The following is a 20,827-nucleotide window of genomic DNA, read 5'->3' on the forward strand; positions in this document are numbered from 1 at the left end:
TGGGTTCCTTTACATCATTGATTTGTATTCTAATATTTATTCCCTTTCTTCTGCTTACTTGAATCTAATTTGCTTGTCTTTTTTACTTGCTTCAGATGAATTCTAGAGTATGTAATTGGATAATTTTCTTTTTTTCTAATGTGGGTGCTTAATGTTATACATTTTGCTCCAAGTACTGCCTTGCAGATATCCCATATTTTGATTTGTTGCGATTTTCTTTCCATTCAGTTCAAATTATTTTTGAACTTCACTTTTCATTTATTATTTAACCCAATGGGTTATTTAACTTTTAGCCTATCTATCTATGCAGTATATTTAAAGTGGTATTTTTTTCAACAGCATAGAGTTGGCTCTTCCTTTTTTATATAATCTGAAAATCTATAGTTTAATGAGTGTTTTTATACTGTTAATCTCTAATGAGATTATTGGTATGTTTGAATTAAAATCTACCATCTTGATTTCTGTTTTTTTTATTTATGGCATTTTGTGGTAGTTAGATTAAGTTGTCAACTTGGCTAGGTGAAGGCACCTAGTTCTGTTACTGTGGACATGAGACAATAGTACGTGAACCTCATTTGTTGTTGATTTTATCTGCAGTCAGTTAGGAGGCATGCCTGCTGCAATGAATGATGTTTGACTTAATTGTCTGGTGCTTAAATGAGAGAGCACAATGTAGCACAGCCTAAGCATCCCAGCATACCTCATCTCAGCTCTCGCAACTCAGCCCAGGCCCTCGGAGATGCAGAAAGAAATCACCCCATGGAAAATTGTCAGAACCCAGAGGCCTGGAGAGAAGGCCAGCAGAAATTACCCTGAACCTTCCCATGTAAAAAAGAACCTCAGATGAAAGTTAGTTGCTTTTCTTCTGAAGAACTAACAAAATAAATCCCCTTTTATTAAAAGCCAATCCATCTCTGCTGTGTTGCATTCTGGCAGCTAGCAAACTAGAACACATTTGTTTTTCCTTTTTTTCATCATTTCTGCTTTACTTGGGTTAATTGAGGGAGTTTCTGTACTTGACCTTTTATTTATGCCTCTTTAATTTTTTTTAGGTCTAGGCTTTCCAACATACATTTTTAAATAATCAAAGACCACCTTCAAGTATTATTATGTAATTTTACATGTAATGTAAAGGTCTTATAATAGTATATTTCTAATTTGTCTGTACTTTTGTGATCATATTTTCCTTTTTATATTTCATAAACACATAGAAATTACTACTATCTTTCTTTAGATCTTTATCTTTTAGAAAAATTAAAATCCAGAGAACAACACATTTTATTTTTATCTTCATTTAGTCCTTTTTTAGTTCTCTTCTTTGTGCTAGGTGGCATATTGCTTCTGCCTTAAAAGCATCTTTTTTCTAAATGCAATTTTACTGAGATATATTCTCACAGCATATAAATCACCTACAGTATGCAAATAATGGCTCACAGCATTGTCATATAGTTGTGCATTTGACACCACAATCAATTTTGGAACATTTTCATTATTCTGAATAAAGAAATAAAAAGAAAAAGAACACCCAAAACATCCCATACCTCTTATTGCCACCAATTTTGTATGAAAATTTATTATATATACAAATTTTATTTTATTGTATATATATACACATATATATGTGTATATATATAGAGATGTTTTATTAATCCTCTCTACCCATACACCAGACAAAGGGAGTGTCAGTCACAAGGCCTTTACTGTCACACAGTCACATGACAAAAGTTAAACTGTTGTACAATCATCATCAAAGATGAAGGCTACTGGGCTACAGCTCAATAATGTCAGGTATTCCCCTCTAGCTATTCCAATATACCAGAGACTAACAAGAAGTGCCTGTATAATGAGTCCGTAATCATAATCATTTGCTGAATTTTAATTTCTCAGTTATACCTCCTCCCTGTCACCAGAACACTCTCTCAATCTTCAGGGATATCTGGGCAATGACCTTTTGAGTTTCTTCATGATGAAAAATGGCATTGATTTTGTCAGGTAGGGGAATGAAATAGGTTGATATTTTTGGAGAGACTGGTTCCTCTGGGTTTTAAGGCTTATCTGGCATAGGAACAATGTGGATGACTTAAGTTTGCAAACAAATAAATTTACTAAGAAGGACTTTTTTTTTTTTTTTTACATGGGCAGGCACCGGGAATCGAACCCGGGTCCTCTGGCATGGCAGGCAAGCATTCTTGCCTGCTGAGACTAAGAAAGACTTTTATAGAGCCTTTAATAGAGCCCAGGATATACCTTTTTTTTTTTTTAGTTACCATATGCTCTATATTTTTAAACAAAAAGATATTTTCTGAATAAAATAGTACATAATCAAGTTAGAAAATTTTGGGAATAGGAGGAAAAATTACAACATCCCTTAACAATAGTATTTTTAACTGCTTTATGGTATTTTCATGCAGCATTTTCACTCTCTATATGGATAGAGGTATATATTCTTCGCATAGATTACATAGAAATTCTGTTTCTGCCTTTTACTGCTTGACCATAGATTAAGAGGATTAACTTCCTCCTGAAATAACATTGAAACAAATGGATTTTAACATCTGTATATTATTACATTGTAAGGATGTTCAGCAACTTATTCCTGCACTGTTGATGATTTTTGTAGTTGCCACAGTTTTTCAATGTATTTTTTTTGAGATATAATCATCCAAAGTGTATAATCAGTGGTTCACAATATCATAAAGTTGTGCATTCATTACAATGGATTCTTGAACATTTTCATTACTCCAAAAACAATAAAAATAAGAATGGAAATAAAAATATAAATAAAAGAAACACCCAAAGCATCCCATACCTCCCATTCCCCCTCTATTAGTTAAGGTTCTCTAGAGAAACAGAATCAACAGGGAACACTTGCAAATATAAAATTTATAAAAGTGTCTCAAGTGACTGCAGGAACACAGAGTCCAAAATCCGCAGGGCAGGCTGTGAAGCCAATGATTCCGATGGAGGGTCTGGACAAACTCCACAGGAGAGGCTCACCAGCCAAAGCAGGAAAAGAGCCTGTCTCTTCTGAATCCTCTTTAAAAGGCTTCCAATGATTAGATGAAGCATCACTCATTGCAGAAGACACTCCTCTTGGCTGATTACAAATGGAATCAGCCTTGGGTGCAGCTGACGTGATCATGATCTAATTCTGTGAAATGTCTTCATTGCAACAGACAGGCCAGCACTTGCCCAACCAGATAAACAGGTACCACCACTTGGCTAAGTTGACACATGAGCCTGACTATGACATCCCCATTGTTTGTTTATTTCTTTTTTCTTTTTCTTTCTTACTCATCTTGTCCATAAACTGGATAATGGGAGTGTCAGTCCCAAGGTTTTCACACTCACACATTGATACCTTAAAAGCTCTATAGTTATTAAATTATTTTCAAGTATCAAGGCTTTTGGTATCTCTCTCAGCTGCCATGGCACACAAACTCACTGCCTGCCTCCCCCACCTCCACACGGGACATGACTCCCAGGGGTATGAACTTCCCTGGCAACATAGGACAGAATTCCTAGGATAAGATAGGACTTGGCATAAGGGATTGAGAAAACCTTCTTGACCAAAAGGGGGAAGAGAGAAATGAGACAAAATAAAGTGTCAGTGGCTGAGAGATTTCAGAGTTGAGAGATTATCCAGGAGGTTATTCTTATGCATTTTATAGCTATCCCCTTTTTAGTTTATGGTGTATTGGAGTGGCTAGAGGGAAGTACCTGAGAGTGTAGAGCTGTGTTCCAGCAGCCTTGATTCTTGAAGATGATTGTATAATGATATAGCTTTTGTAATGTACTATATAATTGTGAAAACCTTGTGTCTGATGCTCCTTTTATCTACGGTATGGACAGAGGAGTAAAAATTATGGATAAGAAATAAATAATAGGAGAAACAAAAGTGAAAATAAATTGAGTATATTGAAATACTAGTGGTCAATGAGAGAGAGAGGTAAGACATATGGCATGTATGCATTTTTTCTTTTTTCTTCTTTAATTCTTTTGCTGGAGAGATGTAAATGTTCAAAAAATGATCATGATGACTACACAAATATGTGATGATATTGTGAGCCATTGATTGTAACCATGTCAAGAACGTGTGTTTGTTGCTTACAATAAAAACATTTTAAAAAAAGAGAGAACCAGGGCTTTTGGATTACAGTTCAGCAGTTCCAGGTATTTCCCTCTAGCTACTCCAATACCCCCAAAACTTAAAAGGGATATTTATACTGTGCATAACAATAACCTCCAGAAAGAACTCTATTTGAAATCTCTCAGCCACTGAAACTTTATTTGGTTTCATTTCTCTTCCCTCTTTTGCAAGAAGTGTTACTCACTCCCACAATGCCAGACCCAGGCTCATCCCTTGATATCATGTTCCATGTTGCCAATGATTCATAAAATATAATGTATGTAGCCTACTGTAAGTAGGTTTAGCTTCGCTGTTACAGAAATGTTTCATAAGGGCAAGCTTCAAGATCGAGGGCTTGGCTTACTAAATTGGGAATCCCTAATGCTTGAGAGAACACTAGGAATTCCTCAGGAGGGGAAGTTTAATAGTTTCACATTTTGTATTTTTCCATATACCATCCCATTTTTAACACCTTGCAATGGTGACATTCATTTGTTTTCCCTCAGGTAAAAACTTTCTTATATTTGTACATTTAATCCTTTCTTCCTTCAACCACACACACACTCAGCTTTGTTTATTATACTTACAGCATTGTGCTACCATCACACAGTATTGTGCTATCCATTTCTGAGTGTTTACAATCAATCCTATTGAACGTTCTATACTCTTTAAGCATCAAATTTCTACGCTCTATCTCCTGGTAAACTGTGTTCTCAACAATCACTCAGAGTTTGGTTACTATAGTTAGCTCATATTGGTGAAACCATACAGTATTTGTCCTTTTGTTTCTAGCTTACTTCACTCCACATAATATCCTCAAGGTTCATCCATGTTGTCACATGCTTCATGATTTCATCCCATCTTACAGCTGCAAACTATTTCATTGTATGTATATACTACAGTTTGTTTTTCCACTCCTCTATCGATGGGCATTTGGGCTGTTTCCATCTTTTGGCAATCAAGAATAATGCCATTACAAACATCAGTGTACAATTGTCCATCCATGTCCCTGCTTTCAGTTCTTCTGAATATGGGATTGTTGGATCATATGGCAATTCTATCCTTTGCTTCTGAGAAATGTCTAAATTACCTATCAGATGGCTGCATAATTCTACATTCCCACCAACAGTGAATAAGTGTAATTCTTTCTCCACATTCTCTCCTGCACTTATAGTTTTCTTTTTTTTAAATAATGGCCATACTAATTGATGTGAGATGATAAAAAATTGTGGTTTTGATTTGCATTTCTCTAATAGCTAGTGAGGTTGAGCATCTTTTCATATGTTTTTGAGCCATTTGTATTTCCCCTTTGGAAAAGTGTCTATCCATATCCATTGCTCATTTTTAATTGGATTGTTTTTCTTTTTGTTGTTGAGTTGTAGGATCTCTTTATATATTCTGGTAATAAGCCTTTATCATATGTGGTTTCCAAATATTGTCTCCCACTGCATAGGCTGACTTTTTCCTTTCCTAACAAAGTCCTCTGACATACAAAAGTATTCAGTTTTGAAGAGATCCCATTTATATATTTCTTCTTTCATTGCTTGCACTTTGGATATAAGGTCTAGGAAATCCCCTCTTACCATAAGATCTTTAAATATTTCCTTATATTTCCTTCTAAAGTTTTTATGGCCATATCTCTAATGTTTAGATCTTTGATCCATTTTGAGTTAATTTTTGAATAAGGTGTGAAATAGAGGTCCTTGTATATTCTTTTGGATATGGATATCCAGTTCTTTAAGCACCCTTTGTTGAAGAGGCTGCCCTGTCCCAATTGAATTGGCTTGACTGCCTTATCAATAATCAAGTCTATTTCTGAATACTCAACTTGATTCCTTTGGTCATTATATCTATCTTTATGCCATTACCATGCTCGTTTTGACCACTGTAGCTTTGTAATATGTATAATGTCAGGTAGATTGAGAGCTCCAACTTCATTTCTCTTTCTCAAGATATTTTTAACTATTGAGGACATGCTGGCCAACCAAATAAATTTGGTTATTGGTTTTTCTATTTCTACAAAGTAAATTGTTGGTATTTTAATTGATATTTCACTGAATCTATAAATGAACTTGGGCAGTATTGGCATCTTAACTATATTTAGTCTTCCAATCCTTATCATGGTACATCCTTTCATTTATTTGGGTCTTCCTTGATTTCTTTTAGTGATGTTTTGTAGTTTTTTGTGTATAGGTCTTTTATGTCTTTGGTTAAATTTATTCCAAAATATCTGATTCTTTTGGTTGCTATTATAAATGGAAGTCTTCTCGATTTCCTCCTCAGAGTGCTCATTACTAGTGTATAGAAACTCTACTGATTTTTTGTGTGTGTTGATCTTGTTTCATGCCACTTTGCTGTACTCCTTTATTAACTTTAATAGCTTTGCTGTAGATTCGTCAGGATTTTCTACATATAGGATCATATTATCTGCAAATAATGAAAATTTTACTTCTTCCTTTCCAATTTGGATGCATTTTATTTCTTTTTCTTGCCTAATTGCTGTAGCTAGGATTTCCAGCAGAATGTTGAATAACAGTGGTGACATGGGCATCCTTGTCTTATCCCTGATCTTAAAGGGAAAGCTTTCAGTCTTTCCCCATTGAGTATAACATTAACTGTGGGTTTTTCATATATTCCCAGTATTATGTTGAGGAATTTTCCTTCTATTCCTGTCCTTTGAAGTGACAGGAATAGAAGAATCAAGAAATAGAATCAAGAAAGGATGCTGAATTTTGTCAAATGCCCTTTCTGCATCAATTGAGATAATCATGTGGTTTTTCTTCTTTAATTTATTGATATGATATATTATATTAATTGATTTTGTTGTATTGAACCAGCCTTACATAGCTAGTATAAAAGCCACTTGTTTATGGTGTATACTTCTTTTAATGTTCTGTTGGATAAGATTTGCAAGTGTTTTGTTGAAGATTTTTTGCATCTGTACTCATTAAAGAAATTGGTCTATAATTTCTTTTCCTGAAGTATCTTTGTCTGGCTTTGGTATTAGGGTGATGTTGGCTTTATAGAATGAATTATGTAGCTTTCCCTCCTCTTCAACTTTTTTTTTTTTTTTGAAGAATTTGAGCAGGATTGGTGCTAATTCTTTCTAGAATGCTTGGTAGAATTCACATGTGAAGCCATCTGGTCCTGGGTTTTTCTTTTTTGGTTAGTTTTTTGATGACTGATCCAATCTCTTTTCTGTGATTGGTTTGTTAAGGTCTTCTATTTCTTCTTGAGTCAATGTTCATTGTTCATGCTTTTCTAGGAAGTTGTCCATTTCATCTAAGTCTTCCAGTTTGTTAGCATATCATTGCTCATAGTATTCTCTCATTATTTCCTTTAGTTCTGCAGGGTCAGTTGTTGTGTCACCCCTTACATTTCTGATTATATTTATTTATACCCCCTCTCTTTTTTTCTTTGTCAGCCTAGTTAAGTGTCCATCAATTTTACTGACTTTCTCAAAGAACCAACTGCTGGTTTTGTTGATTCTCTCTATTGTTGTCATGTTCTCAATTTAATTTATTTCTGTTCCAGGCTTTGTTATTTCTTCCCTTCTGTTTGCTTTGGAGTTAGTTTGCTGTTCCTTCTCTAGTTCTCCCAGGTGAACAGTTAATTTCTTGATTATTGCTCTTTCTTCTTTTTAAACATAGGCATTTATGTGAAGAGCGTCTTTAATAGTTCAAGTTTCCTAGAAATTAATGCTCTCAATGTTGTTTTTGAGAAATGCTTTATTTCTCCTTCAATTTTTGAAAGATATTTTCTTTAGGTATAAAATTTGGGGGCTGAAACTTTTTTAATTAGCTTTTTAAATTTATATCTTCATTATCTTCTAACTTTTCCTGTTTCCAGTGAGAAGTCTGCTACAATCTTTTGTTCATATGTATGTAATGTGTAACGTAATGTGTCCCTTTTCTGCCCCTGCCCTCAATATTTCCTCTGACATTTGTGTTTAGCAGGGGAATGATATAATTAGTAGTGTGGGTGTGTACATGCTCATGCATGTGTATTCTGGCATTTATCATGTTTCTTCTTTGAATTTCTTGGATATGGTGATTGTTGTAAGTAAATAATATTGGAAATTTCTAGTTCATTTTATTTTTTAAATATTTCCTCTCTCTTGTTCTCTTTCTCTCTTTCTCCTGTGCAATGCATGCTAGATGGTTTGATGTTCCAAAGCTCTTGGATGCTGGATTTTATTTTTGGTTTTGTTTTTCACTCATTTTTCTATTTGTGCTTCATTTTGAGTCATTTCTCTTTACCTATCTTCATGTCACTAATTCATTCCTCAGTCATTTTGAGTCTAGAAATGAGACTCAGATAGGCATTCTTCATCCCTAAGATTGTTTTTATATTTCTATATTTCTAACAGTTCCACTTGATTCTTTTTTATCATTTCCATCTCTCTGATCAGCTTATCCTTATCATGCATGTTTTCCACTTTTTAAATTGTTAAAAATTCAAATCATAGTTATCTTAAATTCCAACACAATTGGATATATTTCTAATATATGTGTCATACCTAATTCTGATTCTTTTTATTCCTTTTTCACGTGGCAGTGCATTGTTTTTTTCTTGCTTTTCACATGTCTGTTTTGTTGAAATCTTCATGTATTATATATGTCAGGAGAGACAAGGTAAATAGTTTTTAAGCCTTAGCTTCTGGTAAGTCTTTTGAGGGGAAGGAGTGCCGTGTGAGCCGATCTTGCCTGGAATTGAGTTGGCTGGGTTCTGTTTTTCCTACAGACAACTCAAAAGAATCACAGTATTCACCTTCTAAGGATAGCTCATGTTTAGACCAGAGGCTCATTTGCCAGAGGCTTTTTCATTGTGTATTCCATGCTCAGCTTTGAGTTTTCCCTATAACCTTTGCCTCAAAGAGATTCCTTCTCCATTGTCTTATCTCTCTTCTGCCCCCCTTTGAGCAATATTCCACTGTTGCTTGTTATTCAATACTTGTTTTCCCGATGGTGGTGAGAAATACTCTGCTGTTTGATAGAGCTTTAGTTTGGGCTAGCATGGTGCCTCTGGTCTCTGGAGTTAAGCATTTTTAATGCTCCTGGTCCTCCTTTAGGTATTATTCTAAGTCCACCATTATTTCTGCTCCTTTTTTCAGGAGTAGGAGTTTCCCTGTTTTCTTCTCCAGGTAGAAGGTATTTACACTCGTGCCCTAAAAGCAAGGGTGTTTGTAGCTTCTGCCCTTGCAGGTCTTTTCTTCCTTATGGGAGATAGGGGAGCTAAGAAAGTTCTTGGAAGGATGTCCTCTTCCTCTACAACTTCTACCCTCTTCTAGGCCTGCCCTATTAGGGACTCTCCCAGTGTCTTTATTGTTGTTGTTTTGTTTAGTTGTTTTTTTGGTGAACACTTGGTGAGGTCCATAGAGAAAAATTCCTGCCCTTAGGAACTCCACACTTTTTCCAGCCCATACTTGACCTCTACCAATTTAACAATTGTAGCTGAATTCTCCTTATTTTTGTCTAACAGATCTGCCCCTGGTAAAAATGACCTCATGCTCTGTCTCTCTTTTTAGAGTTTTTGTCCCCTTATATTTGGGGCTAGTTGGTTGCAGTTTCTCTGGCTTTGCTGCTGTTGTTATTGTTATATGGGAAAAGGAGCAGTGACACTCCAGCTCTCTACTTTCCAAGTGGAGATTGGAAAATGCCTTAATTTCAGTTTATATCCACATTCAACAGAATAGTTGCACTTTCAGTCAGATTTTATCTCAATGTCCCTCTCAGTGATGGCCCCCTAATAGGATATAAGGTACATGTACAAAGCATCCAGTCCAATAAGGAATTTATCCATTTAATCACTCAGTCATTTCCTCTGAATTTTCCTCAGGACACTTGCAAGTAGCGAAAATGGATTCTCAGATGGTGGCATTGTTATTACTAAAGACAAATGGAAATTTTCCAAATTCAGTTTTGAAGACATTTTTTGTGAGACAATATAATATCCTTGTGAGTTAAATGTGTTCTGGTGCATTGATAGAAAATGGGAAACTTCCATTTTAAGTCCAGACCATTTTACATTCACTTTACAACAGATCTATAAATGATTTCTTCATTGTATCCAGGGTATTATGATTCCTGATACAGAGAAGCCAACACATGATTTAATCCATTAATACTCAGCAGAACAGCTGTCACAAGTATTTTAGAATTGCTTTTCTGCCCTGTAGGTGATTTGAGTGCTGAGCTAAATAAGTACCAATTTTCCAATTTTATACCCACTTCAGAGTGTCTTGATATTTTGACTCCTGTACAATCAAGTTACCCACTCATTTTGTAGTGTACAATCTAGTCTCTACCTTAGATGCAGTTCAATTTAGAATTGGGAAAAATACACAAGATAAATGAGTTATTTCAACATGATCATTTTATAACCTAACCCTTTTAATTGATGTAGAAAGCTCTAGATAAATCTGTTTTAAAACATGTCATTGATATGGGGGATATTTTCACCCTTTTCAGCGTGAAAGTGCTCTAAACTGTGTGCTGAATTTGGAAAAAAATAATGTCTTATCCCTTTTATATAGAAGTTATAATATTTAGGCTAGTACAATTAATAAGGGATTGCCCAAAAATTCATATGCCATGAGTTCCGGTCTCTGTTTTAATGCCAGCTTGTGAAAACTTGTGAAAGTCACTTAACCTCCTTTATGCCCAGTTCTCTTATCTTTAAAATAAAAATAATACCACCTGCTCTTTCTGCTTTTGAAGAACAAAATGTGAGGTCAGGCCCTAGGATAAGTATTAACAGAGTCTTAAGCCAGTGCTAGCCAAGTAATAGTTGCTAAATAAATATTTTTAGGTGAATTTAATAAAAACTTTATTAAGAAATAGCACATCATACATCTTCAAACTACCTTTACCTACTCTCTCCAGGCTGTTAGATAAAACATTATATTATATATGTATTATATATATAGAATTATATGGATTATGTATTATAATTATGCAATAATTATATATATTATATATACTTATATGTATATTGTGCGTATATATTATATGTATTACAGCAATTATTAAAAAAGATAAATATTCTGTTTATATCTGCTTTTCCTTCTGCATAATGGGCTCCTTGAGCACAATTTACTTTCATATTTCTCAAATTTAATGTAGAACCTAGAGCTGTTATCACTATAAAAATAGTAAAATTGACCATTTATTGTTATGTGTCAGCAATAAGCTAAGTGCTTTAGGCATGATATTTCAAATAATGCTTTCAACAACTCTTGCAGTTAATGAGAAACACTTTTGAGGGGAACCCTAACACTTTTGTGGGATTTAGCTCTGGGAACTCCACCAAGCTCTTCAGGTGAAAGTCCAAGAAAGATTCCCTCAGGGCTCTGGCAGGGGAGTGGATGAGTAACCAATGTGAAATTTACCCAGGGTTTTCTCCATAAACAAAGCCTCCTCTTCAGAAGAAAAAAGCTTTGCCAGTCTTTTCTCAGCTGAGGGAATGGATTTCCTCCAATTCAAGTCCCCTCCAGCTTTTTTCTACCTCTTACATTGATGGGCATAGTCAACAAGGATCAGGGTTGCAAGATTATGAACCCTGCAGCCTGGAAAAGGAGTAAAGGAGTGGGAGGAAATTAGTTAGGTCATTGAAGAAACACTTATGAAGGTGACAACTCAGGACAATCACAATAGATTATAGCCGAAAAAGCCATAGACAAGGTTTCTCTGAAAAGTAGCACTTAGGGAAGCTCCAAATCAAAAGGAGGCAAAAATCAACAAATCCAGTGGAACTTAAAGACTGATACTTACAGTTACAGCAAACATTAAACACTGACAACCTTCTCCAACTTGTCTGACTTTCAACAGAGAATTACAAGGCATAACAAAAGGCAAAAACAGTTGGAAAGGCAAAGTAATCATCACAACAAGACTCAGATATAACACAGTTGTTAAATTAATTACAGGGAATTTAAAATAACTATGATTAATATATTAAGGACTATAATAAAAAAGGAGACAACATGCATGAATGGATGAGTAATACAGGCAGAGAGAATTAAAAACATGTGAAAATTAACAAAATAGACATATAAGTTGATTTGACACAGCTAAGAAAAGAATAATGAGCTTGAAGATAGGACAATAAAAACTTCTCAAGCTGAAATGCAAAGAGAAAAAAGAAAAACATCCAAGAAATGTGAGACAGTATCAAAAGTTATAATATATGTATAATTGGAACACCAGCTATAGAAAAGAAAATAAAGCAGAAGAAATATTAAATATTAACGGCTGATAACTTTGCAAGATTAATGACACCAAACTACAAATCCAGAAAGCTCAGGGAACATCAAATAAATACAAACCAAACCAAGTCACACAAAAGAACACACACCTAGGCATATCATATTCAAACTGCAGAGAACCAAAGACAAAGGGAGACTCTTGAAAAAGGCCAGAAGATAAAAACAACTGACCTACAGAAGTACAAGGAAAAGAATTAAAGTAGACTTCTAATTAGAATCACACAAGCAAGAAGAGAGAAGAGAGAAGGGGTTAAAGCATTGAAATAAAAAGACCAAGTCAGAAACATTAGCCTAGTGTTCAACATCCAGCAAAATTATCCTTCAAGAATCAAAGAAAAATAGACATTTTCAGACAAACAAAAACTGAGGCAATTTATCACCAACAGACTGTCCCTGCAAGAAATGTCAAAGAATTTCTTCAGAGAGAAGGAGAATATATCATAAACTTACATCCACATAAAGTTGGAGGAGATAAAATCTTTTATTTTTTATTTTTAATTGAGCTAAAAGATGATTGCTTATTTATAGTAAAAATAAGTGTATTGGGTGATGATGGCACATGGGTAAGTGAATGAGTAACAGTCAAATATAAAGGATGGGAGGGAGTAATTGGGAATATTCACTTATAAGGCCTCTGTAGTACATATGAAACAGTATAGCATTCTTTGAAAGTGCATATAGATTAGTTTAAAATATATATTGTGAACTCTATGACAACAAAACTAATATTTTTAAAAGTATAATTGATATGCTGAGAAGAGATAAAGTATAATCATATAAAATGCTCAATCAAAAGTAGAGAAAGGATAAAGAAACATAGAGCAAATGCCACAAATAAAAAACTTACAAACATAGTAGATGTTAATCTTACTATGTAAAATAATCACTTTAAATGTGACTGATCTAAGCATAACAAATAAATGACATTGTCAGTCAGAATAAACCAGAGTCCAACTCCATGGTTGTCTCTAAGAAACCTGCTTTAAATAGAAAGACAGGTTAAGAGTAAAGGGATGGGGAAAGATATTACAGGATAAGACTAATAAAAAAAAACTTGAAATTGCTATATTAATTTCAGAAAAGGCAGACTTCAGAACAAGAAGAATTATCAGGGATAAAGGTGTTAAATAATGATAAATGGGCCACTTCTCCAAGAAGATAAAACAATTCTAAATGTGCATGCTTCTAACAAGACAGCATCAAAATACATGACGCAGGCGGGCCGCGGTAGCTCAGCGGGCAAAGTGCTTGCCTGCTATGCCGGAGGACCTCGGTTCGATTCCCGGCCCCAGCCCATGTAACAAAAACGGAGAAACAGAATACAATAAAACAAGAAAATGTTTAAAAATGTTTCCCTTTCTTCCTTCCTTCCTTCCTTCTATCCTTCCTTCCTTCTCTCTGTCTTTCCTTTAAAAAAAAAAAAAAAAAAATACATGACGCAAAAAAATGATAACATTGAAATAGAAACAGAAAAAATGCACTCTTGTGTATTTTGAGACTTCAACATCTCCCAGTTAGTAACTGGTAGATAATACATGCAGAAAATGAGTAAATATATAAATGGCCTGAGCATCACTATTAATTTGATGTGTGTGACACATATGGAATAGTCCATCTATCAACAGCAGGACACACATTCTTCTCTGGCTCACACGAACATGCACCAAGATCCAACACATTTTGGGACATATCCTGTAAATGCATCTACATATAGAGTATGTTCTCAGATCATAATGGAATTAAACTAGAAATAAAATAAAGACAAAAGCATAATATCTACAACTTTCTGGAAATTAAACACACACTTCTAAGGATATGTGGGTCAAAGATGTCTCAGGGGAAATTAAAAATGCTTTGAACTAAATGAAAATGAAAATATAGCATCAAAATTTGAGACAAACTGTGACAGCAGTACTAAAAGTTTTATAGCAATAAGTACATATGTTACAAAAGAAGAAAATAACTAAAATCTATAACCTGAGCTTATATCTTAGTAAAATAAGATAAAGAAGGACAAAAGAACAATTTAAACCTAAATTAAGCAGTTGAAAAAAATTAGAACGTAAATCAGTGAAATTGAAAATAGGAAATAGAAAACCAACAAAATCAAAAGTGTATTCTTTGAAAAGGTTAGTAAAATTTATAGACTCTAGTCAAGCTAACCAAGAATAAGACATAAATTACCAACACGAGAAACAGGAGCCATTACTACTTCTCTCATATACATTAAAAGTGTAATATTATGAAAACATATTTAATAACTTAGATGAAATGGGCCCATTCTTTGAAATACAAACTACCAAAATGCACAAGGAGAACTAGATAATTGAATAGCTCTGTATCCATTAAAGTTATTGAATCAATAATTAAAAACCTCCCAAAGAAAGCACCAGGCCCAGGCGATTTTTACAGTTGAATTCTAGACAGAAATAAAATTTTATGTACACAATCTTCCTGAAAATAGAAACAGAGGGACCATTTCCTAACCCATTCTATGAGGCCAGCATTGCAGTAATACTCAACCAGATTAAGACATTAAAAGAAAGGAAAACTACAGACCAATATCTCTCATTAATTTAGACACAAAATTCTCAAAAAATAATAGCAAATCAAATTGAAAAACATGTAAAAATTATAACCACAATCAAGTGAAATTTATTCCAGGTATACAAGTCTAATTCAACTTTGGAAAATTAATCAATGTTATCCACTGTATTAACAGGAGAAAGAAGAAAAGTCATATCATATCAGTTGATGCAGGAAAGTATTTGCCAACATGTAACACCCATTTATGATAAAACTCTCAACAAACTAGGAATAGGAGGGAACTATCTCAACTTCATAAAGAACATTTACAAAAAATCTACAGCTAATGTCATACTTAATGGTTCGTTTCTCAAAATATTTGGAAAAGCAATTGTTCTAGTTTGCTAGCTGCTGGAATGCAATATACCAGAAATGGAATGGATTTTAAAAGGGGAATTTAATAAGTTGCTAGTTTACACTTCCAAGGCTGAGAAAATGTCTCAATTAAAACAAATTTATAGAAATGTCCAATCAAAGGCATCCAGGGAAAGATACCTTGGTTCAAGAAGGCCGATGAAGTTCAGGGTTTCTCTCTCATGTGAGAAGGCACATAGCGAACACAGTCGGGGCTTTTCTCTCAGCTGGAAGGGTACATGGCGAACATGGCATCATCTGCTAGTTTTGCCTCCTGGCTTCTGGTTTCATGAAGCTCCCTGGGAGGTGTTTTCCTTCTTCATCTCCAAAGGTTGCTGGCTAGTGGACTCTCTGCTTCGTGGTGCTGCAGCATTCTCTGCTCTCTCTGAAACTCTCTCTCTCCAAAATGTTTCCTCTTTTATAGGACTCCAGGAACTAATCAAGATCCATTCAAATGGGTGGAGACATGTCATCACCAAATCCAGTTTAACAACCACCCTTGATTAAATCACATCTCCAGGGAGATGATCTGATTACAGTTTCAAACACACAGTATTGAATAGGGATTAGTCTGCCTTTATGAAATGGGATTTAGATTAGATTAAAACATGGCCTTTCTAGGAGACATACATCCTTTCAAACCAGCACATGTCCTCTTTCATGGCTCCTATTGACATTGTATTGGCTGTCCTAGCTAATGCAATAAAACAAGAAAAAGAAATAAAAGAGATAAAGATTTGAAAAGATAAATAAAACTGCCTTTATTCTCAGATTACATGATTACCTATGCAGAACTCCCCCTCCATAAAAAAAAAAATTGAAATAGTAAGAAAGTATAGCAAGGCTGCTGGATAGAAAGGTCAATGTACAAAGCTCAATTGCTTTTCTATATACCAGCAAGAAACATTGGTATTTGAAAATTTTAAATATTTACTGTAATATCAGTAAATATTGAAATATTTAAAACAGTGAACTATTATGTATAAATCTAACAAAGTATGCACAAAATCTGCATGTAGATAACTATAACACTGATGAAAGGAATCAAAGTTCTAAATAAACAGAGATATTACATATTCACGGATTAGAAGGAATCAATTATTCCCAACTTTACCTATAGATTCTACACAATTCCAATCAAAATCTCAGGGAACTATCCCATAGACAGTGATGTACTAATTCTAAAATTTTTATAGGAAGCAAAACTCATAAGATAATCAACAAAATATTGAGCAATAACAGTGTTGGAAGGCTCACACTACCTACTTTCAAGATTTACGATAAAGCCACAGGAATCAATACAGCATGTTATTGGTAAAAAATAGAAAAATAAATAGAATATAAGTAGTATGGTAAATAAGCACAGTCAATTGACTTTTGGCAAAGGTGCAAAAACAATTCAATGGAGAAAAAAACAAAAACACTACTACCACCTTTCACATGCACAATAAAAAACATTCAAAATGGATCATAAACTTCATTGAAAAATGCAAAACTATAAGATTATAAAACCTTTAGAAGTAAACAGGAAAAAACTATACAACTTTAGGTTTGGTCGTGACTTTGTTTTCTGTATGCTGGGCAGTAGGGGTAACATTTCATTGTTTTCTATATGAATACCCTGTTATTGCAGCACTGTTCTTTATTTTATTTTTTTAGTGCATGGGCTGGGAATCTAACCTGGGTCTCCTGCATGGCAGGTAAGAATTCTAACACTGAACTACCATGCACCCTCAGTAATGAATTTTAGATACAATAAAAACATGGTCCGTGAAAGAAAAAATTCTTAAGTTGGACTTCAAAATTATAAATTCTTTATGAGAGACATTTTCAGGAGAATGAAAAGACAATCAAACTTGGGAAAATTATTTGTAAAACACAACATCAAAGTATTTGTATAAAAATATGCAAAAATTATTAACACCTAACCATAAGAAAAATACCTAATTAAAAATGGCCTAAAGATCTGCAAAGATGTCACACCAAAGAAGTTATACAAATTACAAGCATATGAAAAGATGCTGCACATAATTTATCCTTAGGGGAATGCAAATTTAAATAACCATGAGATACCATTACATAGGTACTAGAATGCCTAAATTTCCAAAATCTAATATTAGCAATTGCTAGTGAGGCTGCAGAACAGCAGAAACTTCCATTTATTGCTGGTGGGAATGCAAAATGGCAGCTACTTTGGAAGATAGCTTGGTAGTTATTTATAATGCTTAATGTAATCTTAAAATATGATATAGAAATTACACTCTTAGATGCAATTGCTTTCCCAGCTGATTGAAAAATGTATATACACAAAAACCTGCACACAAATGTTTACTGCAGAATTGTTCGTAATTTCCAAAAGCTGGTAAAAAAACAAGATGCCCTTTAATAGGTAAATGGGTATACAAACTGTGGTATGTCCATACAATGAAATATTATTCAGCAATGAAAATGAATGAGCTATGAAGTTATGCAAAGACAAGGATGAAACTTAAATACATGTTTCTAAGTGAAAGAAGCCCATATGAAAAGGCTGAATTCTATATGATCCCATTTGTATGGCACTGGGAAAAGGCAAAACTTAGAAACAATAAAGAGATTAGTGGTTCCAGGGGTTTGGGGGGGAAGGTAGTGAGAGGTGAAGAATGGGGACTTTTTAGGATGGTGAAACAGTTTTGCAATGCTGGACACATTCCACTATCCAATTGTCAAAGCCTATAAAACCTCACATCTGGAATAGCAGAAATTCATATGTGAAAATTAAAAAAAGATAATAATTTAGGACTTCAGGATATCCCAAATGGAGAGGAGACTGACAAGAGAATTCACCTGTATTACAAGTGCATGAAACAATCTCAGAAAAAGAGGCAGGAGGTTGAAGGGATGTTGCTGACTTAAGTAACTTTGGAAATAAGTGGATTTTATAAGACCAAATTTTATAAGGCCAAAGAAACTGTGCATAAGCATAGTACTCTAGTCAATAAAATTGGGTCCCTTAGGAGTATAGTTTAACAATTCTGAAACCACTATACATGTATGCTGAAACTGAAATATTGAGTAAATGAATGGCAGATGGTGAGAGCAAAATTTCTCACTGTTGGGGTGGAAGGTTACAAACAAACAAAGGAGGAGGCTAGAATGACCCATGTGGAAATGGCATAGTTTTGGAGACATCAGTATGAGCTCATGTTTAGTTTAATACAGATGCAGATGTTTACATATAGAAATATATATATGCTAGTTACACATACAAACTTACTCTGTCAGCCAAGAGGGCCTAGAAGCCATAACAACTCAAAATCAATGAGCACACCCAGTGCCCAGATCTTGATTACTAATACCATTCTCCAATAAAATGAACTAGGGTTCCATGGAGAAATTGCTGATTCTGGGATGGAACTAGGAAATATCCAAAAGAGCATAGAGTGTCTTATAGTGCCAAAAAAGTAAGGAAGTGCTCAAAAACAATGATGGGGGTATATCAAAGAGACACAGGTGCCAACTGAAAGGTCTCACAATGGCCAATGCTGGAACAATTTGAGCAGCAGAATTAATGTAGTATTAGATTATAGCCCAACATATAAATTAAATATCTATGTATCCATACTGATAAGTTTTGAATAAGTAAATAAATGGAGGAGACTAGACAAATTTCACATGCAGAAGAACTCCAAATAGTTTATGTAGATAGTCCACTCTCATGGAGGTGGAACCCAATTTCTTATTCCTTTCATGAGTGCTGTACATAATGACTTCCTTCAAAAGAATATAGTAAGGAAAGAAGAAAAAAATAACTTTACCATGAAGATCGCTGGCAAACAGTATCTCAACCAGGTAATTAAGATTACCAACAGAGATGAAGTATGCTGACAGTGTGTACCTTAGATGTGATATTTGGAAAATGGTCTTTTACTTCTGTGGTCTTCCTTTCCAAAGCGCATAGTGCCAGCTAATCATTAGAAAAACATCAAACAAATCTCAATTGAGGGAAATTCTACAAAATACTTGTCCATTGTTCCTCAAAACTGCCAAAGTCACCAAAACCCAGAAAAGTCTGAGGAACTGTCATACCAAGAAGCACCTGAGGAGACAGGATGATTAAATGTAAAGTGCCATCCTGAATGGAATCTGGAACATTAGGTGAAAATTAAGGAAATATGAATGAATGATGTGGACTTTAGTTAAAAGTAGTTTTATCAATATTGGTGGGTATAAATTGTCATCAAATTATTTTCATATAAACTAATTGTAATAAATGTACCATACTAATGTAAGATATTAGCAATAAGGGAAACTGGGTGTGTGGAATATATGAGAACGCTCTGCACTGTATCTGAAGTGTTTTTGTATATTGAAATGTCTTATAAAATAAAAAGATATTAATAAAATAAATATAATAAAAAAAGAATCCAAGTTATATAAACTAGTGATAGGCAGAACAAGGCCATCCTCCTCCCCACCACCACCACCACCAATGTCCACATCCTAATCCCTGGAACCTGAGAGTAAATTTGTTTTCTTACATTCCTTTGCAGGTGTGATTAAGAATGGGAAAGATTGTCCTGAATTATCTGGATGGGCCCATTGTAATCATACAGATCTTTGAAGTGGAGAAACTTTCCTGCCTGGGTCAGAGGAAGATGTGACTAAAGAAGAAAGGTCTGTAAATACAATTTTGCTGCTTTGAAGATGGAGGAAGGGCCACAAGACATTGAATATGGTGACCTTTGAAAGTTGAAAAAGGCAAGGAAGTGGATCTCTCCAAGAGCTTCCAGAAAGAAGTGCAGCCTTATGGACACCTTGATTTTAGCCCAGTGAGACCCATGTTCAACTATAGAACTGTAAGATATTAAACTTGGATTATTTTGAGTCATCAGTTTTGTGGTTATTTGTTGTAGCAGCTGTAAAATATCTACAGTCCTTAATTTGGTCTTGAGTTACCGTATATGTTAGAATTGTATATACATAGTCTCAAAGTTTACCAAAATTTCTATAAAATTCATTGGGAATGTGAATTTCATAAAGTCAAGGATTCATGTTTTCCAAGAGCCTAAAACAATTCCTGACATAGAAGGTGCTTAATAAACATTTGTTGAATGAGTTATTGCATGGATGAACAAATGAAAGCCAAAACAAAGTAGGCTGAAGTACCTGACCTTTAAAGATAGGTACCTGTCTTAAGATACTGAACATAAGTCCTTTAAACTTTGATCGTAGTGTATTTAATAAATACCTACTCTGTTCTAGAGGCAGGAAACACAACATAAATGAATAAATGAAAAATGAGAGGTGTGGCACAATATGGTTTGGGGGAGCACTAAACAGGGTTTGTTGTGGCCAGATGTCAAAAGTATGCATATGAGTGATGGGCCTATGGAAGTAGGAATCATCCTGTAATGAAAATCCTGTATTTTATGCTAAGGAATTTTATTCCTACAGGTGGTTATGAGCTATTATAAAATTTTCAGCAAGGGATATAGGTGCATGGCTAAAAT

At 34.4% G+C, this 20,827-nt stretch overlaps 1 long non-coding RNA gene across 1 annotated transcript in view; it reads left to right on the forward strand.

The window, feature by feature from the left end:
- LOC143676327 (uncharacterized) overlaps positions 1 to 20,169 on the forward strand; it is a 256,750-nt gene extending 236,581 nt beyond the window's left edge. Inside the window, exon 3 of the long non-coding RNA XR_013172005.1 lies at positions 19,868 to 20,169. This is a non-coding gene — a long non-coding RNA (uncharacterized LOC143676327). The remainder of the gene's footprint in view (positions 1 to 19,867) is intronic.
- The last annotated feature ends 658 nt before the right edge of the window (positions 20,170 to 20,827 follow it).

Source organism: Tamandua tetradactyla, chromosome 3, assembly GCF_023851605.1.
Source record: "Tamandua tetradactyla isolate mTamTet1 chromosome 3, mTamTet1.pri, whole genome shotgun sequence".
NCBI classification, from domain to species: Eukaryota; Metazoa; Chordata; class Mammalia; order Pilosa; family Myrmecophagidae; genus Tamandua; species Tamandua tetradactyla.